The sequence below is a fragment of the Rhinolophus sinicus genome, linkage group LG04 (genome assembly GCF_036562045.2).
Source record: "Rhinolophus sinicus isolate RSC01 linkage group LG04, ASM3656204v1, whole genome shotgun sequence".
Taxonomy (NCBI): Eukaryota; Metazoa; Chordata; class Mammalia; order Chiroptera; family Rhinolophidae; genus Rhinolophus; species Rhinolophus sinicus.
Genome location: NC_133754.1, coordinates 88599662 through 88614401, shown reverse-complemented (window position 1 = coordinate 88614401; position 14740 = coordinate 88599662).

Below are 14740 nucleotides of genomic sequence, written 5' to 3'. Positions count from 1 at the left end.
CCTGGCTCTGCCAATCACAAGCAAATTATCAACAGACTCCTTGTCATTTACTACTTATGCTAATGGTAACTATGTCATTAGACTATTGTGAAGATTAAATGAATTAATGTATATAAAGTACTTAGCCCAATGCCCACCTCACAGTAAATCCTGTTTAGGTGTTAGCCATTCGTATCAGATTAGTATTTTTATATATGTTCTCTATTTTGTTGGTTTGTTTTTGTTACTTTGTTTCTCTATTTTGTTGCTTTGTTTTGCATAAAGACATATACATGTTCTTTACTTTTATGCTTGGTATCAGCAAGGTTTCTTTCCAGTACAGTAACAGAAAGCTCAATAAAAACTTACTTAAGAAGAAATAGCTTAACTAATTTAATAAGAGACCTAGGTAGGGAAAGATCTGCAGTAGGTTAGTTTATCATTTCACTAATACCATGAAAGACCCAGGGTCAGGGCTTCCAGTCAAGATGGCAGAGTGGCAAAATGCTGTGCTTACCTCCTCCCATGACCACATCAAAATTACAACTAAACTACAGAACAACCATCATTGAGAATTGCCTGAATTCTGGCTGAGCAGAAGTCCTATAACTAAGGACACACAGAAAAAGCAACATCCAGACCGGTAAGAGGGGTGGGGATGAAGAAGAGGCCGGTCTCACACCCACACCCACATGTGGCAGTCAGAAATCAGGAGGGATACCATGGTTGCAGAGGTCTCCCCTGAGGAGTGAGGGGTCCCAACCTCATACCAGGCTCCCCAGCCCAGGGTTCCAGTGCTAGGAAAAGAAGTCCCACAACTTCTGACTGTGAAAACCAGCGGAGATTGTGGCTGAATGAAACAGAGTGCAGCTGGAGTCCCAGGTACTCCTCTTAAAGGTTCTGCACATGGACTTACTCGCTGACGGACTCACTTACTCTGAGCTCTAGTGTAGGGGTAGCAGCTTGAAAGGCATTAGAGACATATGGGGAGGAACTAAGCTGTCTACCTTCAAGATGAGGGCTGGAGGAGCAGCTTTCTCCCAGACACAGCTGCTGGAAAAAGCCATTGTTCCTTTGTTAAGCCCTTGTCCCACCCAGCCTTTAGGCACAGGTGGGCACCAAGTCAGAGTCTCCATCACCCTAACACCATTTGCCCTATCCTGGTGATTCCCTGAGACCCTACCTCAGCAAACTTGTGGGAGACTTTTCCCAAACCAGTGACTTTTCCATACAAAGGGCTTGTCTTGGCTCATGCTACAGACTTTCTTAAAATCTCTCAAAGGTTCAAACTACAAATAAGCAGCATCTGGCCTCAGCATGCACCATACCTCTTGCCAAGTAGCCCAAAGCCAGGCACTAGGGGAAGCCACCTCAGTTCACAGGTTAGCTTCTCCCAGGCTAACTCCAAGCCTAGCACAAGTGGAAATCATCATTTTGTAGGTCATACCAAGTGGCTCAGGACAAGACACAGGAAGTGGCTGACTTTGGCCTGCAGCAGAGCACCTCCCAAGAGCCTTCAGAACAAACACACCCAGTGGCCACCTACAGACCACATCAGAGCACCAACCAACCGCCTCCACAAACAACACAATGAAAGGGCAGACTGGGCAGGCACCGGAGCTCTTCTAAAGCATCTCCTGCTCCATAAGGTCAGCCCCTGAATAACAGCTCCTCCACTGTAATCATGGCCAGTCCTCACAACCAATTAGCCTGAGGGTGATCCCTCTCTTTGATGTGCCAACAGCGATCAAGGCTCAACTATAACAGGAGGGCACACATAACACACACAAGGGACACATCTGGAAAACTCAGCTCAGGTGATCAAGGAGAATGTGCCACTGGGCCCCATAGGACACCTACTACATAAGGCCACTCCACCAAGACCCGTAGACATAGCAGCTCTACCTAATACATAGAAACAAACACAGGGGGGCAGCCAGAATGAGGAGACAAAAAACATTTTGCAAATGAAAGAAGAGAACAAAGCTCCAGAAAAAGAACGAAACAAAATGGAGACAAGCAATCTACCAGATGTAGAGTTCAAAACACTAGTTATAAGGATGCTCAGTGATTTCAGGGAGAACTTCAACAAAGAGATAGGAAACATAAAAATGGAGATAGAAAACATAAAACAGAACCAGGCAGAAATGAAAACACAGTAACTGAAGAATACATTAGAGGGACTTAACAGTAGATTAGATGTAGCACAGGATCAAATCAATGGTTTGGAAGATAAGCTAACAGAAAACACCCAATCAGAACAGCAAAAAGAAAAAAGAATTTAAAAAATGAGAATAGTTTAAGGGGCTTCTGAAACAACATCAAGTGTACCAACATTCACATCATAGTGATACCAGAAAGAGAAGAAAGAAAGCAAAGAATGGAAAACCTATTTGAAGAAATCATGATGGAAAACTTCCCTAAACTGGTGAAGGAAATAAATGTACAAGCCTAGGAAGTGCAGAGAGTCTCAGACAAGATGAACCCAAAGAGACTCACATCAAGACACACCATAATTGAAATGTCAAAGGTTAAAGACAAAGAAAGAATCTTAAAAGCAGCAAGAGAAAAGCAGTTAGTTAACTACAAGGGAGGTCCCATAAGACTGTCAGATGATTTCTCAACAGAAATTTTGTAGCCCAGAGGGAGTGGCACAAAATATTCATAGTGATGAACAGCAAGGGCCTACAATCAAGATTACCCAGCAAAGCTATCATTTAGAATCCGAAGGACAGATAAAGAGCTTCCCAGATGAAAAAGCTAAAGGAGTTCATCACCAACAAACCAGTATTACAAGAATGTTAAAGAGGCTTCTTTAAAAAGAAGGAATAAAAGGATAAAAAATGTGAATAATAAAATACATATCTATCAACAATTACTTTCAATGTAAATGAATTAAATGCTCTAATCAAAAGACATAGGGTAGCTGAAAGGATAAGAAAACGAGAATCTTACATATGCTACCTACAAGAGATTCACTTCAAATCAAAAGGCACACACAGACAGAATGGAATGGAATAGAAAAAGGTATTTCATGAAAATGGAAACAAACAAAAACAAAAAGCTGTGTTAGCAATACCTTTACAAAACTAAATAGACTTTAAAACAAAGCCAATAATAGGAGACAAAGAGGGACCCAATAATTCCACTTCCGGGTATTTATCCAAAGAAACCCAAAGACTAATTTTAAAAGAAATATGCATCCATATGTTCATTGCAGCATTATTTGCAATAGCCAAGATATGGAAACAATCTAAGTGTTCGTCAACAGATGAATGAATAAAGAAGTGGAATATTACTCAGCTTTAAAAAGGAATGAAACCTTGTCATCTGCAACAACATGGATGGACATAGAGGGTATTATGCTAAGAGGAATAAGTCAGACAGAGAAAGACAAATACCATATGATTTCACTTAGGAATCTAAACAACAAAATAAAAAAATAAAACAGAAACAAATCATAAATACACAAAACATTTTTTGTCAGATGGGAAGGGTTTGGGAGGATGGGTAAAAAAGGGGAAAAGATCGAAGTAGTACAAATTGGTAATTTCAAAACAGTCATGGGGATATAAATTATAGCATAATGAATATAGTCAATAACATTGTAATAACTGTATGGTGTCAGATGGGTAATAGATTTATCAGAGTGATCACTTCGTAAGTTATATAAATGTCTAATCACTATGTTGTACCCCTGAAACTAATATAATATTGTACGTCAACTGTAATTGAAAAGTAACAATTATTAGAAAATAGAAATAAACAATGTAGAATAAGAGGACAGAGGATGATGTTGGTGTAGGGTACCATTTTAATTGAGATAGTCAACAGTTGCCTCTCTGAGGAAGTAGCATTTGAGTAGAGATCTGATTAAGTGGAGAGCGCAAATCTATTAAAGATCTATTATGGGATTGTAAATTATTGCAGCCACTGTGGAAAACAGTATGAGCCCTTCTTCAAAAAATTGAAAATAGAGATGCCATATGACCCAGCAATTCCACTTCTGGGTATTTATCCAAAGAAAACAAACAAAAAAGCTAAGTGAAAAAAAAAAAAAAAAGATTCAGGTTCTATCCAGCATTTAGATTTACTAATATTGGTAACAAAGTGGCAAAATAATCCCAAGCATCATACCCCAATATGGCAAGTCTGGAAGAAAACTCTTGATTTTCTCATAGAAGCAAGACAGTTTTCTTCACTGACTTATGTTCATTGGCAAAAATTGGGTATGTACTCAATTCAAAACCAAATCCCTTGCAACATGATTGGCATGGAATGGATGTTGAACCATCAACCACAATGTTCACTGAACACTTTCAAGTGTATACAATTTGTTGCTGGTAATAAACCCTATTTCATCAATAGCTCTGATTTCTTCTCTGCTCCAGATGTTATTTAAGAGAGTGTTCTGTGCTTTCCAGGTAGTTGGTTACTTTTCAATTCAACTTTGTTATTGTATTGTAGACAAAATGATATGTTTCAGAATTATGGTCTTTTGTGTTTATTATGCATCTTTAATCTCATCTATTTTTCAAAGAAAAAATCTATTCATTTTGCTCCATGTCTATTATTTTTATTACATTCTTCAGCTACATAATTAATTGATTGATCTGCCATTTTGACAGTGACATTTTAAAGTTTTTAATTGTAAATATATTTATATTTATTTCTTCCTATATTTCTGCGTTAGTTTTTGTTTAGGCATTTGTTTGCTTTATTTCTTTGAATACGTAGATGTAATGCTGTTAATATTTTATGTGTTAATGTAGTTTTTACCATCACATATGGATCTTGTTTCTCGCTTGTACTGTTTTACTCCCAAATCAATTTCTCCTAATACCATGATAGTAAATTTGCTTCTGCTTCTCTCTCTTTCCACTCTTTCTCTAATTGATTTTTGTTTTGTTTTTGGACAAATGTGTTGCAAATCAGACCATCTCTTAATAGCCTTCTTATTTCTCCTTTTGATGACAATGATGGCAATTAGAACTGTTAGCCTAGAAAAGTACAAAAATAGCTACCGGTTTTATTTATTTTTTTATGCCTATTCTCATTTCCTGGATCTCTGAGGGCCTATGAACGCCTGACATTTGCATGTTTAAAGAAATTCATCTTTTACAAAACAATCTGTATGTCATAATGGAGTATCATCAACAATGCCATGGTTAATACCAGCAGCCTGGAAAGCAGCCTGCATTTTCTGATAATGAAGGTGACAGGTTGTAAATAAAGACACTGCTTCAACCGTTTGTGAAAGTCAATAATACAACTAAGGTTATATTATCATCTAGTTTTTTTATTCAATAGTATTTTGTAGGTATTACAAGTAATTTTACATGAGAATTCCCCAAATAGTGAAAAACATGTAGATTATCTCTAAACAACTACAACTTTTAAATTATTCGCATTTTCTGTTCTTTTTTAATATAGATCTCCTTTCTTTGAACCTGTATAACACTTATAATCTATACCATTTGAATACCCTCTGTCTTGGCAGAGTTTCTACTTGCTTCACTTGTGTTATTAGTCTTGTCTTTGCAACTGTATTTGTCAGTTACTCCAAGGCAGGGATCATGTTTCATACTCCTTTTGTTTTTCTATTGTAACTTTGCATAGAGTAGGTGCTCAGTAAGTACATACTGATCAATTAAAGTTCTCCAAGGAGCCCAGTGATGTTTTCTAGAATAGTGTAGGTATTGTGTATTTCCATGTGTATGAGAGAGAATACAGTGTATGCCTACAGTAAACTGTGTAATTACCCCAAAGATACCAGGTTCTAATCCTTAGAATATGTAAATACTACCTTATTTGGAAAAATAGTTTTTGCAGACATGATTAAGTTAAGCATCTTGAGACAGGGAAATTGTCCTAGATAATCCAAGTGGGCCCTAAATGCTGTCACAAGTGTCCTTATAGAGACAGGCAGAGGGAGATTCCATACACAGAGAGGGCTGAGAAAGAGGAGGACAAGGGGAAAAAAGGAGTAGAAAAAGATTTGAAGATGCTGGCCTTGAAGATTTGAGTGATGAGGCCACAAGCCAAGAAATGTCAGCAGCCACCAGAAGCAGGAAGAGGCAATGAATGAATTCTCCCCTATAGCCACTGAAGGGAGCGTGGCCCTGCCAACACCTTGATTTCAGTCCGATGATTCTGGCGCAGGACTTCCGGCATCCAGATCTGTGAGAGAATAAATTTCTATTGTTTCAAGCCACCAAGTTTGTGATAATTTGGTAGAGAAGCCATTGGGAGCAAATACGATGCCAATCAACACATTTTCAGTTATTGGGGCATTTAAGAATCACACATCTGGAGCTCGTAGAGCCCTTTTCATCTTCCAATTGTAACCTAATGGTGCCATTACACGTCAAGCACATTGTCGACTATGTAAAGGAAACCACTCTGCAACACTCTTCGATGTATGTTATCAGCCACATTGAGTAATTTCTCGAGTCTCAATAATATGTGGATTGGCAGGCATTTCTACCCACTGCCCCCACCAGTTCCATATAGGTTGATCTCTCAGGATCTGTACACCTCTCAAATTCTCTGCTCTATCAGGAGACCATGGGCTTCAGTTGTGTCCAGTGTGATGACAACAGGGTTCCTGGATTAGCACTAAGTGCTATCTTTGGTATCCAATGTGAAACCAAAGGGCCGTGTATAAGTAACCCAGTGGTAAAGTGGGGTGCCTTCAAATCCACAAGAAAATTCTGCTAGCTTCCTCAATAAAATTGGCTTCAATGATCTAGTTAAGAACATGGAAACACTCTAGTTCCACTAAAACCTGAGTTGAACAAGATGTCCTGTCTATAAAATGCCAGTTGAATGAAACCTACAAACGGAATGCAGCTATACGGGTAAGGCATGCCGTCTCTGCTCAGAGATGCCACTTGACAGAGTGTCTTTGTGTTCAGGTTACTTTAGAACTAGCTGGGGGCCCCATGGGCACTAGAGATAGAGGCAAGGCCTTCACTGTTTTTCAAACTTCATTTTTTTTTTTTGAAATAGGTTTCTTTCTTTGTTTCCTTTTGTTTTTAAAACAAGGAAAGCAGGCTGCATTTCCAAGGTCATTAGCTCCCTCGCACTTCTCTTCAGGAACATATTGTTTTGTTTTATTTTTCTTTAACCTAGGAAAAAACCTCAACCACAAATGTAATGTCTATCTTTCAAAATAGCAGCTGAAAAAAAGCACAGGATGTGTGAGACCAAAAACGTTCTTTTGACTTCCTCTCGTGTGTGTGTGTGTGTGTGTGTGTGTGTGTGAGAGAGAGAGAGAGAGAGAGAGAGAGAGAGAGAGAGAGAGAGACTTTCCTCACTGTCTTCCCAGAAGGAGCCTACTGGAAGTAACATTCTTCAGTTTGGTGTAGGGAAAAAACTCCCCAAATGAGAGAGCAGCATCTTCGGAGCAAAACCTTTCTGTTCTGTGCATTTTGGCATGGGGCTAACTTCAGTGTAGCTATTTTATCTTCTTCATTATGTCATGACTTGAAGTGTGCTGGTCTTTCTTCTTTTCTCAGTTGTGTGAAAATACCATTTGATCATGGATACCAGAACTTCTGAAATGCTGGCTTTCCCTGGGGGCTCTATAAGAAAAACTTCTTGGAAATCTGTCTTCAACCAACTGAGCTATTTATTTTCTTTTTGGGTGCATTCCATTAGGCAACAGGATTTATTAGTTTGAATTCTTGCCTCACAGAACTACTTGTTCTTAATGACATGTGTCCTTTCTTCCACTTCTCATACCCCATACCCTCTTCATTCAATTTCTTCTTCCTTTATTTTCTGTATCTTTGCACAGTCTTCTGCAACCACCCACCTACTTGTTATTAACAAGGGACCTTTTTCACCCCCATTATTTTGGATGTGAGTTTTGTAAAGTGCATAGGTACTATACAGCAAATCGTTTTTTAAAATTTGAACCGAATTTTATTGATTAAATGCCATTAAAACTCCTGTCAGTATACGTATGTTTGTTTCTGTTATATGCACTCTAATTCTTCATAAAATTAACTGTGGTGTCTCAGAATGATGGGCATGCTATTTCTTGGTGATAACTATAACACAATGTTTTGTTATGCCTGCACAGTATCATCTTTCTCTTTGCAAAAGGCAGTTAGTTCACTTTCAGAAAGAAATGAGTATCAAAGTTTAAAAACTGACTAAACCAAAGAAAGGAAAAACTAGTTATGGTATATCTGTAGCAGCATGCCTGTTGGTGGTTTAACCCACAGCACTGAGAGCCAAGGCATTGGAAGAGTCAAGAAGAGCAGTAGTCCTCTTCTGAACAGTGCATTAGCCATACTGAGGTGTCACCCCCCCCCCCTTTTCATGACATAAGGGGCTTTAACTGAAACTAGACTACTTTACGAAAGTTCCTGAGTGTCAGGTATTTCTTGAACTACTGGCAATTTTTGTTTCCTGTTTACTGACTAGAGGTTTATTTGCAGTTCTATGCAATTTTGTTCTTTCAGGGGTTACCTTATTGTTTGTTCCTTCAATCCTTCTCTGCCTAAAAGAATGGCCCTGAGCTGAGCATGTTGAAAGGTGAAGAAGATACTATTTTTTTTATTTATTTGCTGTTTTCACTAATGAAACCAAAGGCAGATCATTTTCTTGGTATATCATTTAGCATCTTATCAGATTTCTTTTTTCTTTGTGGTATATATTTTTTCTGTATGGTCTCTTAAAGCAAATGACAGTTAAACATGCTGTTTCTGGCTTAGATCAGGTACTTTCTCAAGATGGATTTTAAAGGCCTTTAATGCCATGTGATCAGCCAGCCCCAAGAATATCCTAAGGAGAAAACTTCCACGTTCAGTATACTTAACATGTCTGATTTTCTTTTGGACTTCAGAAGATATATCCTGGCTCTGCTCTTATTTTATCTGTCTGAAACACCCTTTAAGGAAAATCACAAAAATAAAATAAGAGATTTTTACATAAATATTTGGATCTTGGTTCTCTGGAGTTTTAATAAATCAAACCTTCAGAGGAAAACTACATGAAAAATTATATAGAAACAGTCTCTTTAGATGCTTTCCTACTCAAAGTACAAACTATTGTTCTCTTAGGCATAAGTCTTCCCTGTTATGCAATGATTCCAAGAAGAAGGAAGTTGATGATACCAGACTCAAAGTAAAAATCCAAGTAGATTTATCTTGCTTTGGTGGGCTTATTCCTATTTCTCAGATCCTTTTGCATGTTGGTTAAACTGCCCTGGGACCCAGGCAGATTTGCCCAGTATGTACTGGGGAATAAAACAACTCCTTCTTTTATCTGAGTACTTTGTAGGGAGCAATCTACAACAGGGAGGCTCTTAAACACACTTCTTTATGACCTTGTTTGGTCCCTGGCATGGGTTACACAGCACAGTTCATTTCTTATACTTTTATCACACCTGGAGTTCCTTTGGTTATAACCTGCCAATTTGCTTTACAGGTTATCACTTCGAAACAAATCTTAAACATTTTTTAAATAGACAGTATTGGGCCAGAAGCCAAGAGAAGGGAACTAGCTTATTTCACTAGTCTAAAGATCTTGCAATTTTTCACCAAGTTTGAGAAACATAGCTCTCAAGTACAAGGCCTGCCTCTGCTTGCCCTGGGAGTCTGGCCCGGGCAACAGAGGATACTACGCCACTGGGTTCTAAGGGTCTATTTGTCAATATCTCACTGTGGCACCTTTCTCAGGTCTTTGTGTCCACTAAAGGCTAAGGGGTATGGTAGAGAGCTTTAGCTGGGCATAAACTGTCATGTTGATCTAAGACATGATCTCTGAGTTAACAGGAAATGAAATAGCTTCCTCATCAGTAGCTATGGCTGGGTTTGGGTTGAGCTACTGCCTAGAAGCAATGAAGACCAAATGTGGAATAAAGCCCTAACTGTTCTTATGCCATTAATTATGCTGCTTTATGAATGTCTTTCTTGATTAATAACTATTGCCAGATGCAATGTATCTTGGGGTCCAAAGCTGGAAAGTTCACGTTAATGACTTTTGACCACAGTTCCATTGATAACAGTTCTTCAGGAGAGCAAAATAGTTCAAGTTTTTCTTTGATTTTTGAATATTTTTGTTTAATAATCATAAGAAAAGTAATTTTGTTGTGGCTTTAAAAAGTCTGTCTAAATAAGCACGACCTTCCCATCAGATTGGATTACAATCTGTTCTTGAACTAGACAGAAAAAAACTATCGAAAGACTTCTTGAAGTCTTTTTCCAGGACTTTGATTCTATTAGCTAGAACATTCTTTGAACACAGGGCAAAGTCCTCTGGCTATTAAGTCTGAGAACATGACATTTCACATTTATGGTTTTCAGAAATTTCAGTGTCCCAAGACAGCTAAGTTTGTTTTTTGATTTCCTGCCTAGCACTTTTTTTTCTATTTTGACTTACGTTTAAATTACAAATATGCCTTAGATGTAATTAATGAGTATATATGAAATATATTTTATATACAAAAATATTTAGAGATTAAATACAAAATATTTAGAGATGTGGTGTATGAAACCATAGTTAGATTGTCTCAGTCATTCTCATAAAGGTTCTAGACAAATTAATTTAAAAAGTTTTTTAGCAGTTAAGTTTATGAAAATATTTCCAGGAGATAACATATATTGCCACATATTCCATTAAGGAACGTATCTACACTTAAAACAATATTTTCAGAGGTAGGGTTAAGTAATATTCTTTCCTTTATTTCATTAAAGTGCCAGAATGTTAAATAATTCACTGGAATTCACATAAATTTAGCATTGTTTTTGTCACAGTTGTGGGGAAAAGGTTTAAAAATAAGAAAGAAAAAAATATTTTGGGATCACACGGGTACTTCTAATTAGATCCTAGGGTAATTAATACATTTTTAAAAATCAGTGTTAGATGGAGTCTGCTTTCAGGGATTCTGTATGTGTCCTACTCTATGTGTCAGATTTATCTCATTTTAGAAAAGTGTACAAAAGATGGAACTAACTGTCTGGAAATTTAATCAAACATCTAAGAAACTCACTGAAAGAATGTACTAACTTCATATTCCTCTTTTGTTATAATAAAATTGGATTTGAAATGGCAAACTACCTGCTTTCTCTGTATTAATTAGAATAGTGATTTTGATAAGGATATAAGCAGGGCAAATTTCCTATACTGAAGGCCAGAATAGAGTAGAGAGAGAGTGCACTGGGACATAGGTTGGTTTGGTTATAGAGAGCCTTGAAAAGTTTAGAGTATACACATACACATACAACCTCACGTACACGCATACTGTATGTTGGGGGGGTATATATGCAGTCATGATAGAGAAATATTAGTGGGTCCTCCCACAATCTCTGTTGCAAAAATAATGGTTGTAACAGCAACACCTCTGTGCCATTTGCTTGGAAGTCCTAAGCCCAACACTTGGTAAGATTTGACTGGAATAGGGCAGATCTTTTATGATATTTGGTCAGCCTTTGTGCATATGTCTTTTACCTTATTTGACTTACACACACATACGGTTTATTATACATTATTACTTGCACTAGTAATGTTGGTTTATATGGTATCCTTTTTTCTAATATAAATAAAAGAGTCATTTACCCTCATTAAAGAAAGAGAACCTGTCTCGGTGGTCTTGAAATTTGTTTTTAGTGATTCCTTCTTTCTCATTCACCCAGAAAGCCAGATTAATCTTTAGAGAGCCTTAAAACAAAAACAAAAACAGAAACAAAAAAACAAACTATATTACTTGCAGAAACTTTTGGCAATCCCCTCAGAAAAAATTCCACACTACTCCTTCTAACAGACATGAAGACCTATGGCTCCACCTTCCCCATCCAGCTGTTATTCTCCACAATTAACCAGCACACACCCTTTTCCAGATTCTGCTCTTTTCCTTGCTTAGTTGTGTCTCCTGGTCTAGGTCTTCTTCATACCATTTCTTCCACTCAGGCTGTTCTTCTTCTTCCTTTCACTTCACCAAATCCTTTTCACTCCTCCAACTAAAATCCTATCTCTTCTATAAAACCTCACCAGTTCACTCCAGGTCATTCTAGACTCCAGCGTCATGCTACGAACAGTTGGTTTATGTGTTAAGTACTACTCATAAAATATGAGACATGAGAAGGTTAAGGCAAGACTAGGGTTCCGGTCTTCTGATTGGATTCTGTTCACTGGACTGTCTTTGTGTCTTTTCTTTCTGCCTTTCTGCCATTTCTCTCATTTTTAAAAAAATTTCTTTTTCTCACCTTTTCTATTCCTCTCCCCCCACCTTTTAAATGTGAAGAGACATATTCTAAGCATGGATGCACTTAGAAAGCCGTACTTGGAGGAGGGAAACCAATACATGGCAACTAGAAGTTTGGAGCACCCAGTGTGGAGCATATCCAGTCTTTTCACAATCAAAAGAAAATAAAATAAAAATTCCAAATGCCACAATCAATTAAATCAAAAGAGAACTGCATTTATTATTAGGATAATCCCCAAAGGATTGGCATATTACAGCCCAAGATTCTGAGATGAAAAAACCAACAATAAAACAACAAGAACAACAAACCTCATCTAGCCAGTTCATTATGGAAAAGGATGCGTGGTATAAAAGAAAATAATTGAAAAACATGCACGTACATGGTATTGAGGTAAGGAGGCGATAAGAAATATAAACTTGGGAGCTAAGACATTTAGAAACAATAAAGGATATCAAAGTTATAAAGGAGAAAAACAGTGCTTACTTAAGTCTGAAGAGAGGCAAGTCAAAGCCTTCACCTTTTGCCTAGAAGAAACACTTCTTTTATAAAAGCCGAGACAAAGCCACAAAATGCCCAGCTACAGCCACAAGCTGGGGTAAGAGAGAAAGCATTAAGAGAACATTTCAAAGGGCATATTCAGAGATGTTGTTTCACTAAGGGCCCCGTATTTGCAAAAATGTTTTTCCAATCATCCTGCTCAACCTGAAGGAGAATACACAGGAGGCATGGAAACAGAACCTGAAGAAAGGAAATCTCTGTCCAAGCATACCACACAAATCTAAAAGACCTAAGATTCTTGAATTTAGTTTGCTGACTCTATTTTGTCCTCCCTCCTGTTAGGCAGAAAAACAAACATGGAAATCGAGGTGATCACTTTAAAAATAGTCTTCTTACTCTCTCAAAATCAATGTGAAAGAGGAAAAAAAATCTTCTAAGACTCTCTCTTACATTCAATAGTTAATGGTAACTTACGACTATGTTTTTAACTTTCTTTTGTTGAGTCATGGCCTTCTCCTCCCCTACGCCTTAGTTTTCAGGGTCAACGGGCAACCTTTTATAAATCATGGGACTGGATTTGCTATGTTTGGTCTTGATCCAGCGTCTTTATTATCTCTGCTGTTGTGTACTACAGTTTTGTAGACACACCAGATAAAAAGGAGCAACAAAACCAGATTATTCCCAGACTGCCAACTGATTTTGAACTGTTGCTACTGCTGGTACACAAAATAATGGTCTTTTATTCAAAAATCTTAGAATAGAAATATTGGGGGAGAAGCGGATTGTGTTAATTTTGGGTTCTGTCAAACTCCTTTGTTCCTTCTTTGCCTCAGTTTCCTAACTTGTTTAATAGTATTGTTCAGAATTTTGTTTTGTTCTCTAATTCTATCTAGTGCAAAATGCCTTGAGTATTTTTTCACCATTCTATTATAACAAAATGAGAATCAAGAAGGATCCATATATCATCATGTATAATCCTCCAGATCTTGCTTCCAGAATTCCTTAGTCTTCAATTGTAGTGTCTCAGGAAATCTACAAAACCATGCCAGTTCACAGTCAACCCTAAGGAGTTGATCCCTGGACAGGTGAGGCCCAAGGAGTTGAAATAAGTTGTTGCAAGTCGTAAAGTTAGCTAGGGTCAGAACTTACCAGAATTAGAACTCAACTATTCCTATTCTCCATTGAACATAATTCATTTTCACTGGAATTTCAGAATGCCTAAGCAGAGAGAGGTCTGAACTGCATTTCTTGCTCAGTCCAGGATGACTCTTAAAAATACATGATCTGAAAGAGTCTGAGGCCTTGGGCTGTTTCTCTTTGACTGACAATTCTATGGAGAGTCTAAGAGACAAGACCACCTCCTTGAGCAGAGCCAAATCCCCAAGGACCTCAGACTCAACCTACTTTCTTCACACTTGACCCTGGGCAGAGCTGATACAGCTAAAGCACCCACATCTCCGGTTGAACCAGGGTAGAGTGGGGTGGGAGAAGGGTACAAGATCAACCATTTGTCCAAAGGGTCATCTGTTGACACAGCCATCAACCCAATAACAGTGGGCCATTTTCTCTCTCGAATTAGTTGTATGTGAAATCCCTTAAAAATATAATTTTGCTATATTCTTAACTTTTTTTCCTCCAGAAAACTACCAAAGACTCACGATCAATTACCTTGCCTTGAATAAAAAATCAGGCAGGTATGCACGTGAGTTTTGTCCAAGTCTCTGCACAACAGTGGAACATTGTTTTAGGATTGAGAGATGTATGAAATACAAATCTGCCAAAAGGCTTCCTCTGAATTGCTCTGGGACTAGGCAGGGCCGGCCTTAACCTTCCAAGGGAGGAGGAGAAGACAAGGCAAGTCTGAGTCAGGTAACGCCCTTGGGTGAGGTCTGGGAAAGATAAAGAATTCAGATCACAAAGATAGAGTCCACTAAACATTTCTGTGCCCCACTGAGTCGGTTCCACAACAAAGTGAGAAAATGCAGGTGTGGATGCCAAACATTTCACGGCCTTTGGAATCGCGGGGAGGTGCGGGTGGGCAGCAG